This window comes from Pongo abelii, chromosome 1, assembly GCF_028885655.2.
Source record: "Pongo abelii isolate AG06213 chromosome 1, NHGRI_mPonAbe1-v2.0_pri, whole genome shotgun sequence".
Classification (NCBI taxonomy): Eukaryota; Metazoa; Chordata; class Mammalia; order Primates; family Hominidae; genus Pongo; species Pongo abelii.
This window is the reverse complement of record NC_071985.2, coordinates 70,984,018-71,001,476: the sequence shown is the minus strand read 5'-3', so window position 1 is coordinate 71,001,476 and position 17,459 is coordinate 70,984,018. Positions and strand designations below refer to the sequence as shown.

At 46.8% G+C, this 17,459-nt stretch overlaps 1 long non-coding RNA gene across 1 annotated transcript in view; it reads right to left on the bottom strand.

The window, feature by feature from the left end:
* Positions 1 to 2,356: 2,356 nt before the first annotated feature.
* LOC129058259 (uncharacterized) overlaps positions 2,357 to 17,459 on the bottom strand; it is a 92,650-nt gene continuing 77,547 nt past the window's right edge. The window contains exon 3 of the long non-coding RNA XR_008523314.1: positions 2,357 to 2,523. This is a non-coding gene — a long non-coding RNA (uncharacterized LOC129058259). The remainder of the gene's footprint in view (positions 2,524 to 17,459) is intronic.

Sequence of the window (17,459 nt, the reverse complement as noted above, 5' to 3'; positions counted from 1 at the left end):
ATTGGGAATAAACTGAAACAGGTGCAAACTCTAATCAGCCCCAAATAACATCTTAATGACAAGTAGAGGACAAATTAAATGGAAGCAAAGTCATAGGACAGAGTATGGAAAAGCATGGTGACAGGAGTTTTTTGTCTGTCTCTAAGGAAGTAGGATGGGATGGAGAGTCAACTCAATTTAGACAGAAACTGAAGATCAAACAACATTTTAGCTTCTATTTTAACTATGTATTTTACAGCTGGATTCCAAAGAAGATAAATAAATTATATTTGCACCTATCATCTTTTCAAATATCTTTGCCAACAAAGTCATTCAATATATTGAGTGTCCCTGTGGTCAAGATCTTACACATTTAATGTATGAAAGAGGAGAGACAAGGCCCTGCAGCAGAAAATCTCACAATTTGAGGGAGAAGAAATGGGAGGAAGGAGTTGTTTAAGAAAGACAAAATACATACAAAGTAATGTGTCTGCAAGTGGGAGCCATGATAGCTGTGGGTGTGGAGTTGCCACATGATGATGTTCCATGGCTGGCTGCCTGATCAAGCGGAGCCTCAAAGGTCATCTGTGGCTTGGTAGAGGCCTGGGTCCAGATCTGGCCCTTAACTTTTAAGTTTCAGAAACCCCATGTTGTAATCAGCCCACACAACGTTGACCAGGCCTCAAGGAATGGACTCTTGCCAACCAAACTCCGATAGTAGACTAATGGGAAAACCAGCATGCCAGTTGAAGTAATGTACAACCAGAGACACACCTTTCTAATTACTATGCAGGGGATCCCTTTCTGCTGTGTACAGAAAAACTGAACTAGCATTTAGAAAATTACTTGTTAAACAGGAATCAGGGTAAAAGAAGTCTTCAGGGGTGTGTGGCTCAGATCGTTGGTAGAGTCTGGAATGTTTTTGCCATTCCCTGACACCGCTGGGGAAACACTAGCTAGATTCTTAATCTTCACCTCTCTTCTTCTAGGCTCCTTACAGAATCTTTCATGCCTTTAATTCTCTTTACTTCTCATCAAATAACATGACTTATTACAACTTACCTTGTCATTACTTTTTGTAATTTAATCTTCCAATAAACTTTGGGTATCTAATCTTGATGTAGCAAACCATGAAATCCTCAGCAATATATTTGCAAAACCACCCCAAGCATGGGTTGCATCTGCAAGTGTTTAATCTCAATTTATATTGTGAAGATTCTTATGGCTTCCCCTTCCAATCCCAACACGCTTTGACCTTGTCCCCAAATTCCAGAGGTGCTATTATCCATACAGACGTATGGTATAGATTCCAGAAGTGCTAGAAGATTCTGGAAGATAAGAGGAACTGAATTTATATTGCTCTGAAACAGGATGCACAGAAAAGCAAGTCTCACACCACTCCTCTTTCATGTCTGATGCAGCACAAGTGTATAGACAGCTCATCCCTGGAGCTCATGATAGCAGAGTTCCTTCTAGCCTACTTCTGTTGTAGTCAGCCCTAGCTACTATAACAAAATACCATAGACTGGGTGGTTTAAACAACACACATTTATTTCTCACAGTCCTGGAGGCTAGAAAATCCAACATCAAGATACCAGCAGATTCTGTTTGGGTGAGGGCTCTTTTCTTGGCTTGCAGACAGCCACCTTCTGACTGTGTCCTCACATGGTGGGGAGAGTGAGCTCTGGTCTCTTCCTCTTCTTATAAGGACACTAATCCAGTAATGGAGGCCCCGCCTTCATGCTCTCATTTAAATCTGCCAGAGGCCCCGCCTCCTAATAAATACCGTCACATTGGGGGTTAGGGCTTCAGGATATGAATGGCAGGGGCACATTCAGTCCATAGCAAATGCCCACCAGGGTCTGCTATACCAGATATTTTCTATTAAGTGGAGAAAATGTGGATAGTTTTCAGTACACATACAACCGTTTTGGTTTTGGGGGCCCAAACGAAAGGTGGTACAGAAAGTTTGTTTTCTAACCAGCTTATTAAATGAGTTTCAAGTACAGAGTAAAGAAAATTAATGTAACTAAATCTTGGGACATGATTTTACTGAGGATTGTCCAGGGTCTTTTGAGGCTGCAATTAAGAGACGAGACCAGACCTTTCCATTCCTCATCTGCTCTGCTGGACTCCCGAGCACTGCCTTTCTCCAAAAAGGAAAATTAAAAACAAATTCTCAAGTGGTTTGATAGTAATTCAGCCCAGCAAATTTTACTTTCCATTAAAAGTCACCAGCTGTCATGTGCTTAGCTTTAAATGGAAATAACTTGCTCTCAAAGAACATTTTTCAGTTGATGTCACTTGTGAGTTTTATTTTCTCCTAATGAAAAATGGATTTGCATTAGTGCAAATTTGGTGACAGGAAACCCCTGGATGGAGGCCTGAGTTGGTGATCTGCCCCTGCCCTGAGGAAAGCTGATTACCGGCCGGCCAGCGTGGAAGATTGATGCTGCGGTCAGGAGGGCACTTTGGGGAACAGAGGGGAGGAGTGTTGATAATGGTCTGTCTTCTTTGCAGTGAGAGTCCCCACGGTGCTTCTTCCTTTAAAAAAAAAGAAAAGAAAAGAAAAGAAACATAAAAAATGCTTTTAAGTGTTGAGATTTTGGAGAGGGCAGTGAATATTTTAACGCGATTAATGTTTTTGAGGGAGGCAGCCCTTCTCAGCCTCTAATACTCCTGTGCTCAGAGCCTGTCACATCTGAGGCCTCATCCCTACAGAGCTCTCTGTGGAAGAAGCCTCTCTGTGGCCCTCCACTGTGTCCAGGTGCCTCCCAGAACCTCTTGTCGGTGGCAATTGGAGTGATCTCTTCATGACCCTCAAGAACAAAACAAAGAGAATCTCTTTTTTTTTTTTTTAATTTATTATTATTATACTTTAGGTTTTAGGGTACATGTACACAATGTGCAGGTTAGTTACGTATGTATACGTGTGCCATGCTGGTGCACTGCACCCACTAACTCGTCATCTAGCATTAGGCTTATCTCCCAGTGCCATCCCTCCCCCCTCCCCCCACCCCACAACAGTCCCCAGAGTGTGATGATCCCCTTTCTGTGTCCATGTGTTCTCATTGTTCAATTCCCACCTATGAGTGAGAATATGCGGTGTTTGGTTTTTTTGTTCTTGCAATAGTTTACTGAGAATGATGATTTCCAATTTCATCCATGTCCCTACAAAGGACATGAACTCATCATTTTTTATGGCTGCATAGTATTCCATGGTGTATATGTGCCACATTTTCTTAATCCAGTCTATCCTTGTTGGACATTTGGGTTGGTTCCAAGTCCTTGCTATTGTGAATAGTGCCACAATAAACATATGTGTGCATGTGTCTTTATAGCAGCATGATTTATAGTCCTTTGGGTATATACCCAGTAATGAGATGGCTGGGTCAAATGGAATTTCTAGTTCAAGATCCCTGAGGAATCGCCACACTGACTTCCACAAGGGTTGAACTAGTTTACAGTCCCACCAACAGTGTAAAAGTGTTCCTATTTCTCCACATCCTCTCCAGCACCTGTTGTTTCCTGACTTCTTAATGATTGCCATTCTAACTGGTGTATTATCAGACTAACAAAGAGAATCTCTTGACTGAAGCTCCTTGAAGGCTGAACTAGTCCGTTATGCAGTCCTGCCTCTATGGCACCTCACGGGAGAGCCAGGACACTCAGGAGCCCCCTGCAGTGGGCCTGGCAGACAGAGGAGGCAGGAGGGCAACGCCTAGAACCCTCGGCTTTCCCTACTGGGAGCCCCTGGTCAGGGTGGGCAGGGCAGATTCTTCAAGAGTCATTCCAGCAGGGGCCTGACCCACTGAAAAAAATGAATGGAGAGACCAGAGACACTGGGTGCTGGTGGAACTAGGAAACAGAGAAAGGGAGAAGCCAACAGCCACTACATCCACAGGCCCCCAGACTGAAAGCTGGCAGTGTACTTAAAACCATGGCCTTAAGTGGGCTGTCTTGCCTCACCGGTCCCCTACATACATGCACACGCACGCACATGCACACACACACAGGCATCACACACCCACCTCTGGGGCACTGTCCATGAATACAGCAGCACTCAAACCTGGGGCTATACCCAAGTGCCATCCCAGCCTAGGCAAAGCTTCCCTCAACCCCCTGTCTCCATGCTCACAGCAAGGGCTTAGAAGTGTCCAAAAATTTTTGAATAATGTTCTTGACAGACACCAAAGCTTTTTCCTCCTCCAGAGCGTAGAAGGCTGGGGCTGCCCCCAGGGAAGTCTCCCCTGGCAGCTCCTGTCTGAGCAGCTGGGGCCAGCTCCAGGAACACTAAATTCTGGCTGCGTTTCCAGCCAAGGCCGGGTTACTTTAGAATCCCTCTTCTCCCCCCTTGTCTTTTCAAGCAGGAGCCAGCCAAGGTATTCGTCATGTTTCCGAGCTACCCTGCTGCTTGATTTATGTGCACGCAGGGCTGGGACGAAGATGCCAGAGCGGGGTGAAGGCTAACCCCGGGGGTGAGGGGAAGTGGGGTGCTGGACCCTCCCGTCACCCCAGGGGCCACTGAAAGGGTCACTGGTTTTTGTATCAACTCTGTTCAGCTCAAGGTTGGAGACCGTGTGGACTCCACAGCCCCGGGAGCAGAGGAACAGAGATAACATGCTCTCCAGCTCTCTTGCTCTTGCTCTGTTTTTTGTGTCTCACACTGTGAGATCTTGGCCATAAAAGGAATGAAGCTTTGCTTGCCCTCTCACTGGGCTTCTCCTAAAAGGGCTTTCCGAAAAATTTCCAGCCTTCTCCTTCGGGACACTGGATGTGGTCTCTTTGGCCAAAGAGAAAACGAGTAACAGACGAAGCCCTTGCAGATGAGGAGGCCAAAACCAAAATGTTAATCACCTCGAAATATGTGCGCTGCTCTCTCCAGTGCCTCGCTTGGCTCTCCTCAGAGGATCTTTGATGGGGGATTTTCCCCCTGGGGGTGGGGGATTTGCCATCAATATTTGGGAACATGTTTGAGGGTCCAACTTGCAATGACAGGATAATTGTCATTCAGTGTCTAACATGCCTGTTGTGGTGACTCTGAATGGTTGAAATATTGATTGCAGCTCTTGGTTAAACTAATACTCCTACAACACTCCCATAAAAGCTCAAGATGCTGTCATCCAAAATGAATAAAAATGCCTCTTTTTATTCCACTGCATATGAAAACATGAGATCATTGGAATATATTTAGAGTGAGATTTGGCAGCCTATACATGTTTACAATTCTTGGACTCGAAGCTCTAACGCAAATCAGAGGCACTCTTTTTCCTCTTCGCCTTCTTTTCTTTCTCTAAGAAGGTGAATGCTGATTCCAAGAGTTCATAATCCCTTTTCTTCGTATTACCCAAAGTTAACCTTGCTAAGAGACTAATGACATCCTCAGTTCCAATGGCCAGCTAGAAAGCCTGAGCCTTGACGTGTTAATGCAATGATTCAACCACTGACGTGGTTCCTCACCATCCATCACCCAAGGCAAAGCCTCCATTGAGCTTGAGAAGATTATCCAAAAGTCCTGCCGTTTCCTCAAGTCTTTGAATCATGACTCGGTCTGATTCTATTGGATAGACATCTGCAATGCCTTAGGGTCAATGACTCTTGTTATTGCATAGATTTTGGTTCCGTTCTGAGGGAAAGCATGGAATCCTTCCTCCAGGAGGAAGGCAGGAACAGCATGGAATCAACACAGAGGCTGCCTGTGCTCTCCTTCCTTGTACTACCTCATCTCTAAGGGGCTGGTGCTCGACCCTGACTACACATACGATCATCTGGACAGCTTTAAAAACACTGAGGCCTGGTCCCCAACCCCCAGCGATTCTGATTGTATTGATCTAGGGTACACCTGAGCACCAAAAGTTTTTTAAGGTGTTATACTCTATACTATTTATGTATTTTGTTTTTTGTTTGTTTTTTGAGATGGAGTTTCACTCTTGTCACCCAGGCTGGAGTGAAATGGCACAATCTCAGCTCACTGCAACATCTACCTCCTGGGTTCAAGCAATTCTCCTGCCTCAGCCTCCCTACTAGCTGGGATTACAGGCACACGCCACCATGCCCAGCTAATTTTTGTATTTCTAGTAGAGACAGCATTTCACCATTTTGCCCAGGCTGGTCTCGAACTCCTGACCTCAGGTGATCCACCTGCCTGGGCCTCCCAAAGTGCTGGGATTACAGGTGTGAGCCACCACACCTGGCCCCTAATTGTGTTTTTTAGAATTACATGTGCAGAGAAAAAAGATTTGGAAGAACAGTCACCAATATGTTGACTATCTCCAAGTAATAGAATTGAGAATTTTTATTCACTTATGTATTCTGGGTGTCCTGAAAAATTTTTTGCAGCAAAGGACATTTCAATGAAACAAATTGATAGTATAAAGGAGGGGAAATGCTATTTTCCACTTAAAAGGAAGGAAGTTCAGGATACTAAAAATAGAACTTTTCATCTCCCTCCCTAACCTGACTCTCCTCCTGCATCCCCAGTTCTGAAAATAGCACCAAGTTCTCCCCAGCCCACGTCCCACAGGCATCCCAGCCTCCTACCTTCCCTAAACCCATTCATCCAATTACTTACTAAGTCTCCACATGCAGCTTCCTTCATACTTAAAATTTCCTGACTCCTGTTCACACAGGTGCCACGCCCACTGCCTCTCAGTTTGGGTTTCCACTACCTTGCTTCCTACGGATGGGGCTAGGCTGGCTCCTCAGCAGGCTCTCTGCCTCCATGTGGGCACTCTGCAACCGTTGTGATCTTCCCTGAAACCCACATCTGCTCCTGCCACACGCCTGTTAAAAACCTGCAGTGGGGCTGGGCGCAGTGGCTCACGCCTGAAACCCCGCATTTTAGGAGGCCAAGGTGGGCGAATTGCCTGAGATCAGGAGTTTGAGACCAGCCAGGGCAACATGGTGAAACCCCGTTTCTACAAAAAATACAAAAATAAATTAGCTGGGCATGGTGGTGCATGCCTAATGCCAGCTATTCAGCTATTGAGGCATGAGAATTGCTTGAACCCGGGAGGCAGAGGTTGCAGTGAGATCCCACCACTTCACTCCAGCCTGGGCGGTACAGCAAGACTGCCTCCAAAATAAATAAATACAAATAAAAACCTGCAGCGGCCTCCTCATTTCCAGAGCACACTGGAGCAACTTGCATGGCTTCCAAGGCCCTCCATGACCCGACCCTGCCCACCTTCACAGGCTCTGGCCTCGCAGCCCTTGCCCTGCACCCTCCCACCCACCATGAGCAACAGCTGGAGGTGGCACATCTAAAGTCCCTCACATGCATCATTGTCTCCCTGACTCAGAGCCTTTGCCTGTGCTGCTCCCGTGCTTGGAATGCCCTTGCCTTCCCCATCCTGTTTCCCCCGGGGTCACCTCTGCCACTTTACCTGCTCCTCAACACAGTCTTTTGCGTGCTCCTGCATGCTTTCACGCCTGTGTCTTTGCTTAGCATTGGTGATTCCTCTTGTCTTTGTCTGTCTCCCCACTGCTGTCTGACTTCCTCGAGGGCCAGGAGCTTTCACCTGTGTCCGGGCACTGCCCATACTGCCTAGAATCTCCTAACCATTCGGTAAGTGAGTTAAGGACTGAGTGGATAATATTGATTCTTTACATTCATACAGGTCTGTATGATTTTTCTAAGTACTTTCTTATGTGTGTTTGTGGTTGGGTTTTGTGCCCCTGAAATTGTTTTCAGTAGTATTGCCTGCACCATCTGCATTCTCACTTGAGGCTGGCAGACAGGAGAGGTGGTGAAAGTGAGGTGCAGCGTGACCCGGAGGGGCCCTGCTGCCCAGGTCACACAGCTGGTGCCTGGAAGACCCAACAGCCCTCCGTCTCCACCTGTGTTCTCCCCCACACCCCATGTCTCCCATATGCCGGCTCCACTGCGCTGGATCTGGAGTCTGCAGTGGGTAGTTGCCCACGAGGAGATGGAGATTGTGAGCCACTTCAAATCCTGGCTTCCCCCTTTTCCTGTCATGCTTTTAAGCCAGGAGATACAGAGGAAACCACAGCGCTTGAGATGAGCTACTCAAGAGCATGCAGTCTTCTACCATCAACATTTTCTAGAGACGAAGCCGACTCAGTTTGTGTGGATTTCTCCTCTCTGGAGGAAATACAAATTCACTAATCCCTTCCATTTTAATCAAGCCTGGGAGGGAAGGGCTGCCAGGGGATCCTTTCCAGAATGTAGTCAGTGGGGAAAATGCAGAGCCCCTGCCTTCTGACTCGCCGGCCAGCAGACCACTTCCTGAGACGGTACACGACGCAATGGCTGAAATTGTGGCTGTGGCCCTGCCAATCAGCCAGATTCGGGAGATGTTTCTCTGGGGTAGAATGACATTAAAAGGGCCCTGTCCCTGGCACATCTAAAGTGATCCTCACCTGAGCCTTTCATTCAATCTCACTCAGAGAGGGCTCCTCGGCTACTCTCCACCCAAGCAGGGCCAGAGGTGCACTTTTGCCACCGTTTTCCCGAGAAGGTACCGGGGTAGGGGTGGGAGAGACTGGGAGGACTACCCCCCATTCCCCAATTTCTGCTCAGATTATCCTACAAGCTAGAGTGTGAACCCCTGGGATAGACACTGCCACCACAAGAGCAGAAAGTCACACAGCTGAGCTCAGTAAACTCTTAACCAGCAGCTACCATGTGCCAGATATTATGCTGAGAGCTGATCAGATAGGGATAAATTAGACATGGCTGACCAGGCACCTCACGCTTGTAATCCCAGCATTTTGGGAGGTCAAGGTGGGTGGATCACCTAAGGTCAGGAGTTTGAGACCGGCCTGGCCAACATGGTGAAACCCTGTCTCTACTAAAAATACAAAAAATTAGCCAGGTATGGTGGCAGGTGCCTGTAATCCCAGCTACTCCAGAGGCTGAGGCAGGAGAATCGCTTGAACCCAGGAGACAGAGGCTGCAGTGAGCCGAGATTGCACTGTTGCACTCCAGCTTGGGCAACAAGAGCAAAACTCCATCCCAAAAACAAAAACAAACAAACAAAAAAATTAGACACAGCTCCTTGACCAGGCAAGAGAATGCACACATATACACAACCAAGATGTCCAGAAGATAGTGAAGAGATGTACAAATCAGGTGCTGTGGAAGTTCAGGAAAGACTGTTTCCAGTTGAGAATTCAGGAAAGGCTTCTTGGAGGAGGTGGCATTATTTTAGCTGGAACTTGAAGTGAGGGTAAAATTGGGGCAGAAAGAATTATTGCTTGAGGGTTTGTGGGGATGGGGTGGTAAAGATAGTAAAGGCTTCTCAAGCTGCAGTATCTGTGATTAGGTTGAGTCACGTGAAATTGCTGATAGTCTATCGGTATTGACCTACAATAACATCAACTTCAGATGGCCCAACATCATACTTCCTGGGTACAACATGGAAGTGAGAAAACACCGCTTGTAGAGAAAAACCCAGGCCAAAGAAGTTCAATGTCTGTCAGCAACTGGTAAACTTACACTAATTTTACCTTTTAATAATGTGTTGACAGAGATTGTCTAGGGATGACATTTTCTACTTTCTCAAAACAGGACTAGGCCGGGCACAGTGGCTCACGCCTGTAATACCAGCGCTTTGGGAGGCCAAGGCAAGTGGATCACTTGAGATCAGGAGTTTGAGACCAGCCTGGTCAATATGGTGAAACCCCGTCTCTACTAAAAATACACAAATTAGCTGGGCATAGTGGCGGGCGCCTATAATTCCAGCTACTCGGGGAGCTGAGGCAGGAGAATCACTTGAAACTGGGAGGCGGAGGTTGCAGTGAGCCGAGATTATGCCACTGCACTCCAGCGTGAGTGACAAAGTGAGACTCCATCTCAAAAAAAAAAAAAAAAGGACTGGTGTTATAGTTTGTCTATTGTCCAAAGACCAGTTCTATTAGTCTGTCCTCATGCTGCTAATAAAGACTTACCCAAAACTGGGTAATTTATAAAGGAAAGGGATTTAATCAACTCACAGTTCTACATGGCTCGAGAGGCCTCGCAATCATGGTGGAAGCCAAAGGGGTAGCAAGACACGTCTTATATGGCAGCAGGCAAGAGAGCATGTGTAGGAGAACTCTCCTTTATAAAACCATCAGATCTTGTGAGCCTTATTCACTACGATGAGAACAGCACAGGAAATACCCACCTCCATGATTCAATTACCTCCCACCGGGCCCCTTCCGTGACACGTGGGGATTACTACAGTTCAAGGTGAGATTTGGGTGAGGACAGAGAGCCAACCATATCACCAGTCCAAGTAAGACTTTGCACTTCACAACTGGACTGAATTTACAAGTCACAGGAAGGCAGTATTGTACCCCGAGTCTGAAATATTTGAGTCTACATTCCAATACCACTGCATATGAGCTGTGTGATCAGCTTCATAACTTTCTGAGGCTTGCTTTTCTCACCTGGAAAATGATGGTAAAAATAACACTTCCCTTCCTCACAAGGTAGTTGAAACGATTAAATGAGACGGTGCCTGTACACTGCTTAACACAGTGCTGGCCTGTAGGCAGCACCCAGTAGCTGTTTGCAGAGTCATCATTTATGTCAAGAGCACAATAAGCACTGAGGGATGACCCCATGTCCACGAGTCACAAAAAGAGTTGCATCTTTTCGTCTTAGAGCCATAGTGTGTTTTGATGGAGGCAGCAGGACGGTGGCCTATTTGGGCACCTATTTTAGTCATAAGTAGAAAAGGGAGAAAGAAGACACAAGAAAATATGTGATGCTTGAGTTTCTCAGGTTAGAAGGACAAGAAGCTCCACATGATCCCATTCAGCCATTTAGTTGCTTTCAGCCTGAGAGCAAACCTGCTAAGGAATTTCATATTCCCAGGTCTCTCCTGGCAGGCACGCCCGGCTCAGAGGCAGATTTTTTTTTTTTTTTTTTTTTTTGAGCAAAAGGGTTTCTGCAAGGTACCAAGTCAACCACCCTGGAGTGGTTCCCAGGAAAGCAGTAGTGATGGCTTGGGCACCAGAGGCTCGGGAAAAACAGGTGCTCGGCTTTCCAGGAAAAGAAATTTTGGCCACTCAGAGGGGAACCTGAAACCAGAGAGGGAAGGTAGCTGAAGCGCTATCCCAACCAGGCCTGGGACGGGCCAGGCCTCCTCTCTGCTGCACCAGGCGGGCATGGGCGCTTACTTTTTTGGTTCCCAAAGCACTCTCCTGCTGGGGATGGCGACAGTGACCACCCTTAGGAAGACTGGCTTGCATCAATACGAATTTTTAAACAACACACAGCATTCTAAAGTCAATAGGGTTTGTGATGGGCGCTGCTCCGAGTAAGGAAGCGGGTGTGAGGGCACAGTCTCTGGCAGCCCCTCCTGACTGCTGCCTGTCCTTGGTGAACCGAGGGGAGGCAGGGCGTGCAGGGGCCAGCTCTGTCTTTCAATTCCCAGGGCTGACTCAGCAGGCATCTTCCCCTGTTTTTCTCTTCATCTTCCCTCCCCTCCCCTCTAACAGCAATTGGTGGAGCTGAGGGCAGGAAAAAGTTTTAAATGCTCTGGGACGGCGCTGTCTTTGGGAAAACAGAGCCTTGTAAAAGCCCCGAGAGCAGTTCTCTCTACGGCCCTAAAAATTTTCCCTGCAGCTTGAATTTTTCATTCAAGTCACTATTTCCAGTCCTGCCGACAAGTCAGAAAATGGCTCTGACCGGGAGCAACAGCAGAGACACAGGGCGGCCCAGAGACAGCGTGGCCTGATGCAGGGACACCTTGGAGCCATCCCAGAGCCCTGGGGACCAGTTCACGCTGTGATATTGGTTCCTCCCTCCACAGTAGAGGCAGGCGCAGGCCAGAAATCCTGCCACACCAGAGTGGAGCTTCAGGCCTCAGCACATGAGGGGTCTTCTCTTTAATTCCCTGTCATCCGCACACGTCCCCTGCTGCCCCTCACCTCGCCTCATCCAGGGAAGCTCTGCAGACTTTTCCCTCTAACTTAGAAGATGGCATCAGCCGCCACTCGGTCCCACCATGACTGTCCTTGAGGCACGAAACCACCAGGAGAGATTAGTTCTGCAGAAGCTGAGAGAGGGTCCGGTCCACACCAGGCTCTCCTCATTCAGAAACGAGTGAATGTTCAGGCCCAACTCAAGGGCCTCAAACTGTGGGGGAGAGGATGGGAGGGGAGCACAAGGAGGGGCCCCATGGGGTCAGACACCTTTTCCTAAGGTGTTCAAGCACTGTCTGTGCTGGTAGCAGCCCCAGGAGGTGATATTTCAGTTGAAAACTGGAAACGAGCCAGGGTAAGGGCAGTGCATTTGCAGAAGACCAGGAGGTAGAAATTGTGACTGCTTTGGCATCTGGGTGAAAACAGGAAGTAACACAAAATGAGCCTGGAAAAAGGATGGGAGCAAGATCAGAGATGGACTCACGGTTGGGCACAGTGGCTCACACCTGTAGTCCCAGCACTTTGGGAGGCCGAGGTTGGAGGATTGCTTGAGGCCAGGAGTTTGAGACCAGCCTGGGCAACATAGCAAGACCCCATCTCTAAAAAAAAAAAAAGTTTTAAATTAGTGAGGTGTGGTGGCACATGCCTGTAGTCCTAGCTACTCAGGAGGCTGAGGTGGGAGGACTGCTTGAGACAAGAAGTTTGAGGCTACAGTGAGCTATGATTGAGCCACTGTACTCTATCTAGCCTGAGTGACAGAGCGAGACCCTGTCTCTAAAAAGGGAGAAAAAAAAGAAAAGAAATGGCCTCATATGTGGTGGTGTGCTGGTCAATGTTTAACAGGCTGTGGGCAAGGGGTGGCGGGGGAGAGTGCTGATTTGTAATGTTTGTACCAGTTTCTGTGGTGTTAATATTAGAATACCTCCCATTGTGGTTGACTTCACTCTACCAATGGTTTAATATCCGGCTCACCAAAATTCCTGCAAATTTAACAATCAACTTGCAAGCTGATAAGGGCTGGCTCGAACACACCTGCATCATATGTCACCTGTTACCTTTTCACCCTCTTCCTTGTCACAACATCCCTAAGCAGTCCTTGGAGGGAGGGGAACCACATTAATGAAGTCACTTCAGGCTGCTGCCACAAGTGTCTCAGTCTCACTCACCTCCCCCTGCCCATGACTGTTCCTTCTTTCTGTCCCTCATGGATGTGGCATGGACATTTTTCCTGGAGTTTCATAAAAACCACTCACGTAAGGCGTTTATAGTGTAGCCAACTTATAAAAACAAAGAAGGTTCACATCACAGCAATGCTAATCACATCAAACGAAATATTAAACACCCTATTAAATTTTTCCTTGGCCACTGACACAATCCTGAGCTTTGATCTTCTGCCATATTGCTTTCTCCCCCATGCTCTCCAACCTTGGTTGACCCTTTTCTCCTTGACACTCCCCTCAAAATACTTCTAGTCCATCATAGACAGCAATGCGGCCCTCCCTAGCCACCTCCGCCCCGAGTCCTGTGTCCACTCTCTCCAACCTTGATTGACCCATCTTCCCTTGACACTCCCTCAAAATACTACCATGGAGAGAATGTGGTCCCTAGCCACCTCCACCCGGTACACAGTCCTGCACTGTTCATGTCATATTCAAGGCGCTGCAAATCTGTAGAATTCCCGGGCATGGAGAGGAATACCAACTACTGTTTACAGCTGGCTCAATGCCCATTTATTAATCTTATGCATTTTTAACAATCATCACTCCTTAAACTATGAACATTACTCCAAATATTCACACACTACATAGCTAGTACATCAAACACGTATTTCAGACCAGGTCCCATTTCACACCTATTAGAATGGCCAAAATCCAAAAACACCAAATGCTGGCAAGGATGAGGAGCAACAGGAACTCTCATTCATTGCTGGTGGGAATGCAAAATGGTACAGCCACATTGGGAGACACTTTGGCAGTTTCTATAAAACTGAACATACTCTTTCCGTATGACCCAGCAATCATGCCTCCTGGTATTTACCCAAATGAATTGCAAATTAATGTCCATTTTTTTTAAAAAACTGCACACAGATGTTTACAGCAGCTTTATTCATAATTGCCAAAACTTGGAATCAGCCAAGATGTCCTTCAGTAAATGAATGGCTAAACTGTGGTATACCCAGACAATGAAATATTATTTAGTGATAAAAACAAATGAGCTGTCAAGCCATGAAAAGGCATGGAGAAGACTGCAAAGCCCATATACTGTATCATTCCAATGATATGACATTCTGGAAAAAGCAAAACTATGGAGACAGTAAAAAGAACAGTGGTTGCCAGGGACTAGGGGTGAGGGGAGGATGAATAGACGGAGCACAGAGGATTTTTAGGGCAGTGAAAATATTCTGTATGATACTATAATAGTGGATACAGGTGATTATACATTTTCCCAAACCCATAGAATGTACAACACCAAGAGTGAAAGGTAATGTAAACTATGGACTCGGTGATAACGCCGCGTCAGTATAGGTACCACTGTGATCTGGGAAGTTGACAGTGGAGGAGATTGTGTGTGAGGGCGGGGCATATATGGGAATTCTCTGTATTTTCTGCTCAACTTTGCTGTGAACCTAACATTGCTCTACAAAATAAAGTATATTAAAAAACAAAATTGGCCGGGCGCAGTGGCTCATGCCTGTAATCCCAGCACTTTGGGAGGCCGAGGCGGGTGGATCACGAGGTCAGGAGATTGAGACCAGCTTGGCCAATATAGTGGAACCCCGTCTCTACTAAAAATACAAAAATTAGCCGGGTGTGGTGGTGCGTGTCTGTAGTCCCAGCTACTCAGAAGGCTGAGGCAGAAGAATCACTTGAACCTGGGAGGCGGAGGTTGCAGTGAGCCGAGATCATGCTCCAGCCTGGGCGACAGAGCGAGACTCCATCTCGGGGGAAAAAAAAAATCATGACCAGGTGTGGTGGTTCACATTTGCAATCCCAGTACAGGACTTTGGGAGGCCGAGGTGGAGGGATCCCTTGAGCCCAGGAGTTTGAGACCAGCCTGGGCAATATAAAAAAGACCTCATCTCTTTTTTATTTTTTATTTTAGTTATTTATTTTTTGAGACAGAGTCTCGCTCTGTCGCCCAGGCTGGAATTTAGTGGCACAATCTCAGTTCACTGCAACCTCCACCTTCCAGGTTCAAGCATTCTCATGCCTCAGCCTTCCGAGTAGTTGGGACTACAGGCATGCACCACCATGCCCAGCTAATTTTTGTGTTTTTAGTAGAGACAGGGTTTCGTCACATTGGCCAAGCTGGTCTCAAACTCCTGGCCTCAAGTGATCCACCCGCCTCGGCCTCCCAAATTGCTGGGATTACAGACATGAGGCACCATGCCCAGCCAAGACTTCATCTCTTTAAAAAACAAAAAACAGCCAGATGTGGTGGCACAAGCCTGTGGTCCCAGCTACTCAGGAGACTGAGGTGGCAGGATCACTTGAGCCCGGGAGCTCGAGGCTGCAGTGACCCATGATCACACCACTGCACTCCAGCCAGGGTGACGGAGTGAGACCCTGTCCCTTTAAAAAAAAAAAAAAAAATCATGAATTTAGCCAATTGGATCTTCACAAATATTTAGCTTGATTGCAAACTTAAGCAAACACCTCCAACCAAACATTTAATTAAATTCATAAAGAGCAGCTCCTCTTAACTACTCTAAAGGTATTAAATATATAAAACTCAAAAAAAGTCATGATTCAGAACTGTTTAATACCTTACAGCAAAGCCTGTTATAAAAGTGCTAATACAGTGGATTTCGCTTTGTTTTTTATCCTAAGTTCCACACCTTCCTGGGGTGCCAATTTTGACACCTTCCTAGGATTTCAGTGATTTTTACCAAGTAATATTTTTACCTTCCTAGGGTTTTTAACCATCTTACCAGACCACAAGAAGAAGAAAAAGAACCACCTCGAACTGCTGGGATTGCAAAGTCTGGGTGGTTGAACAGTTGATTCTGGGTAAGGATATGAGGCTGGGTTGCAAAATCCAAGACGATTCAAATAAGGAGAGCTCCCTTTTCATCATTAAACCTTGTTACTTCACTAAGACTTCTAAAGTCCACACCTTTTGGAAAGGTGTCTGGGTTTTGCAACATTGAATTTTCCCCCGGAATGAGATGAGTTCACATCTCACTTGGCAGCATTACACAGTCCATTGCCCTGTCATCATGATATATTGGTGACCTGGGCTGTTAGATTATTAAAAACGTGTGTGTCCTCATTGGTGTTGTATAATAATTTGTAGGGGCCATCATGAAGTTTCATCAGCTAAGGGAGGAGGCATGGAGTCCGTGAAGTTTGTGCTTCCCTCCAGGCCCATTGGGAACACATGAGGGACTCTTCTTTACCCAGTTGTCATGTGTGGCCCCCAGGCCAAGAAACCCTGTCCTAGGACAGTGCCTACTTTTCCCCAAACAAATTGGCTGACTCGGAGTTCCCTGCATTTCTTCTTTCCTGCTTACACAGCAGAGACAAACACATATCTATCTTTATATGCAGATATGCAATTAACAAAAAACAAAAGACCTGTTCATAGGAAATGCCCTACTTATGAAAGTCAATACACAGCCAGGTGCGGGGGCTCATGCCTGTAATCCAGCACTTTGGGAGGCCAAGGTGGGTGGATCGCCTGAGGTCAGGAGTTCGAGACCAGCCTGGGAAACATGGTGAAACCCCGTCTCTACTAAAAATACAAAAATTAGCTGGGCGTGGTGGTACATGCCTGTAATCTCAGCTACTCGGGAGGCTGAGGCAGAAGAATCGCTTGAACCTGTGAGGAGGAGGTTGCTGTGAGCCGAGACGGCACCACTGCACTCCAGCCTAGGCAGCAGAGCGAGACTTTGTCTCAAAAAAAAAAAAAAAAAAAGTCAATACGAATGAACATATCCCATTAGATCCACCCTCCTTTTAATCTCCAACCACTTCTCTGTACACTTAAAGTTTTTTGAGGATTGTAATGAATCCAGTCTGTCTTTAGCTCAGCCTGTTCCAATTAATGTCCAAATGCCAAGGCGTGGCCCCGGAGCGCCCTTAGTTTGACTCCTTTGTCCTGGCAGTGCTGCACCTGACTTCCTGAAAACATCCTTACCTCCTGGCAACAAGATGTTCCAGACCCATTCTGATTGTTTCCTGCTTCAAGATATGGAATCAACTCTCCTCCAAATAATCCTGGTTCCTTTTAATGGAGAATGCTATTAAAGATCACAATCTGAGTGCTGGCTGCATGTGAGCGTGGAGCGGGGGAGGTGGGGAAACGGGGTAAGCGTGCTGCTTTGGTGGCAACAGAGACAGAAACATATTTTCTTGTAAGGTTGTGTTCATACTACTCTTTCCAACTTAACACTGCGTGCCTGGTGGGTTCCACCCACATTTCTCACAGTATGAGCCTTCAGAGGCCACTAAGACCTCCATGCAGACCTAAATAATAAGCCATAAATTCAGCCTTCACCTTTTCTCCCCATCCCTTCCTGTCAGGGGAAGGAAGCTGGGCGGAGATTATCTTCTGACTAGCAGAAACTGTGCCACCACTTTACTCTTGTAAGAAGGCTGCCC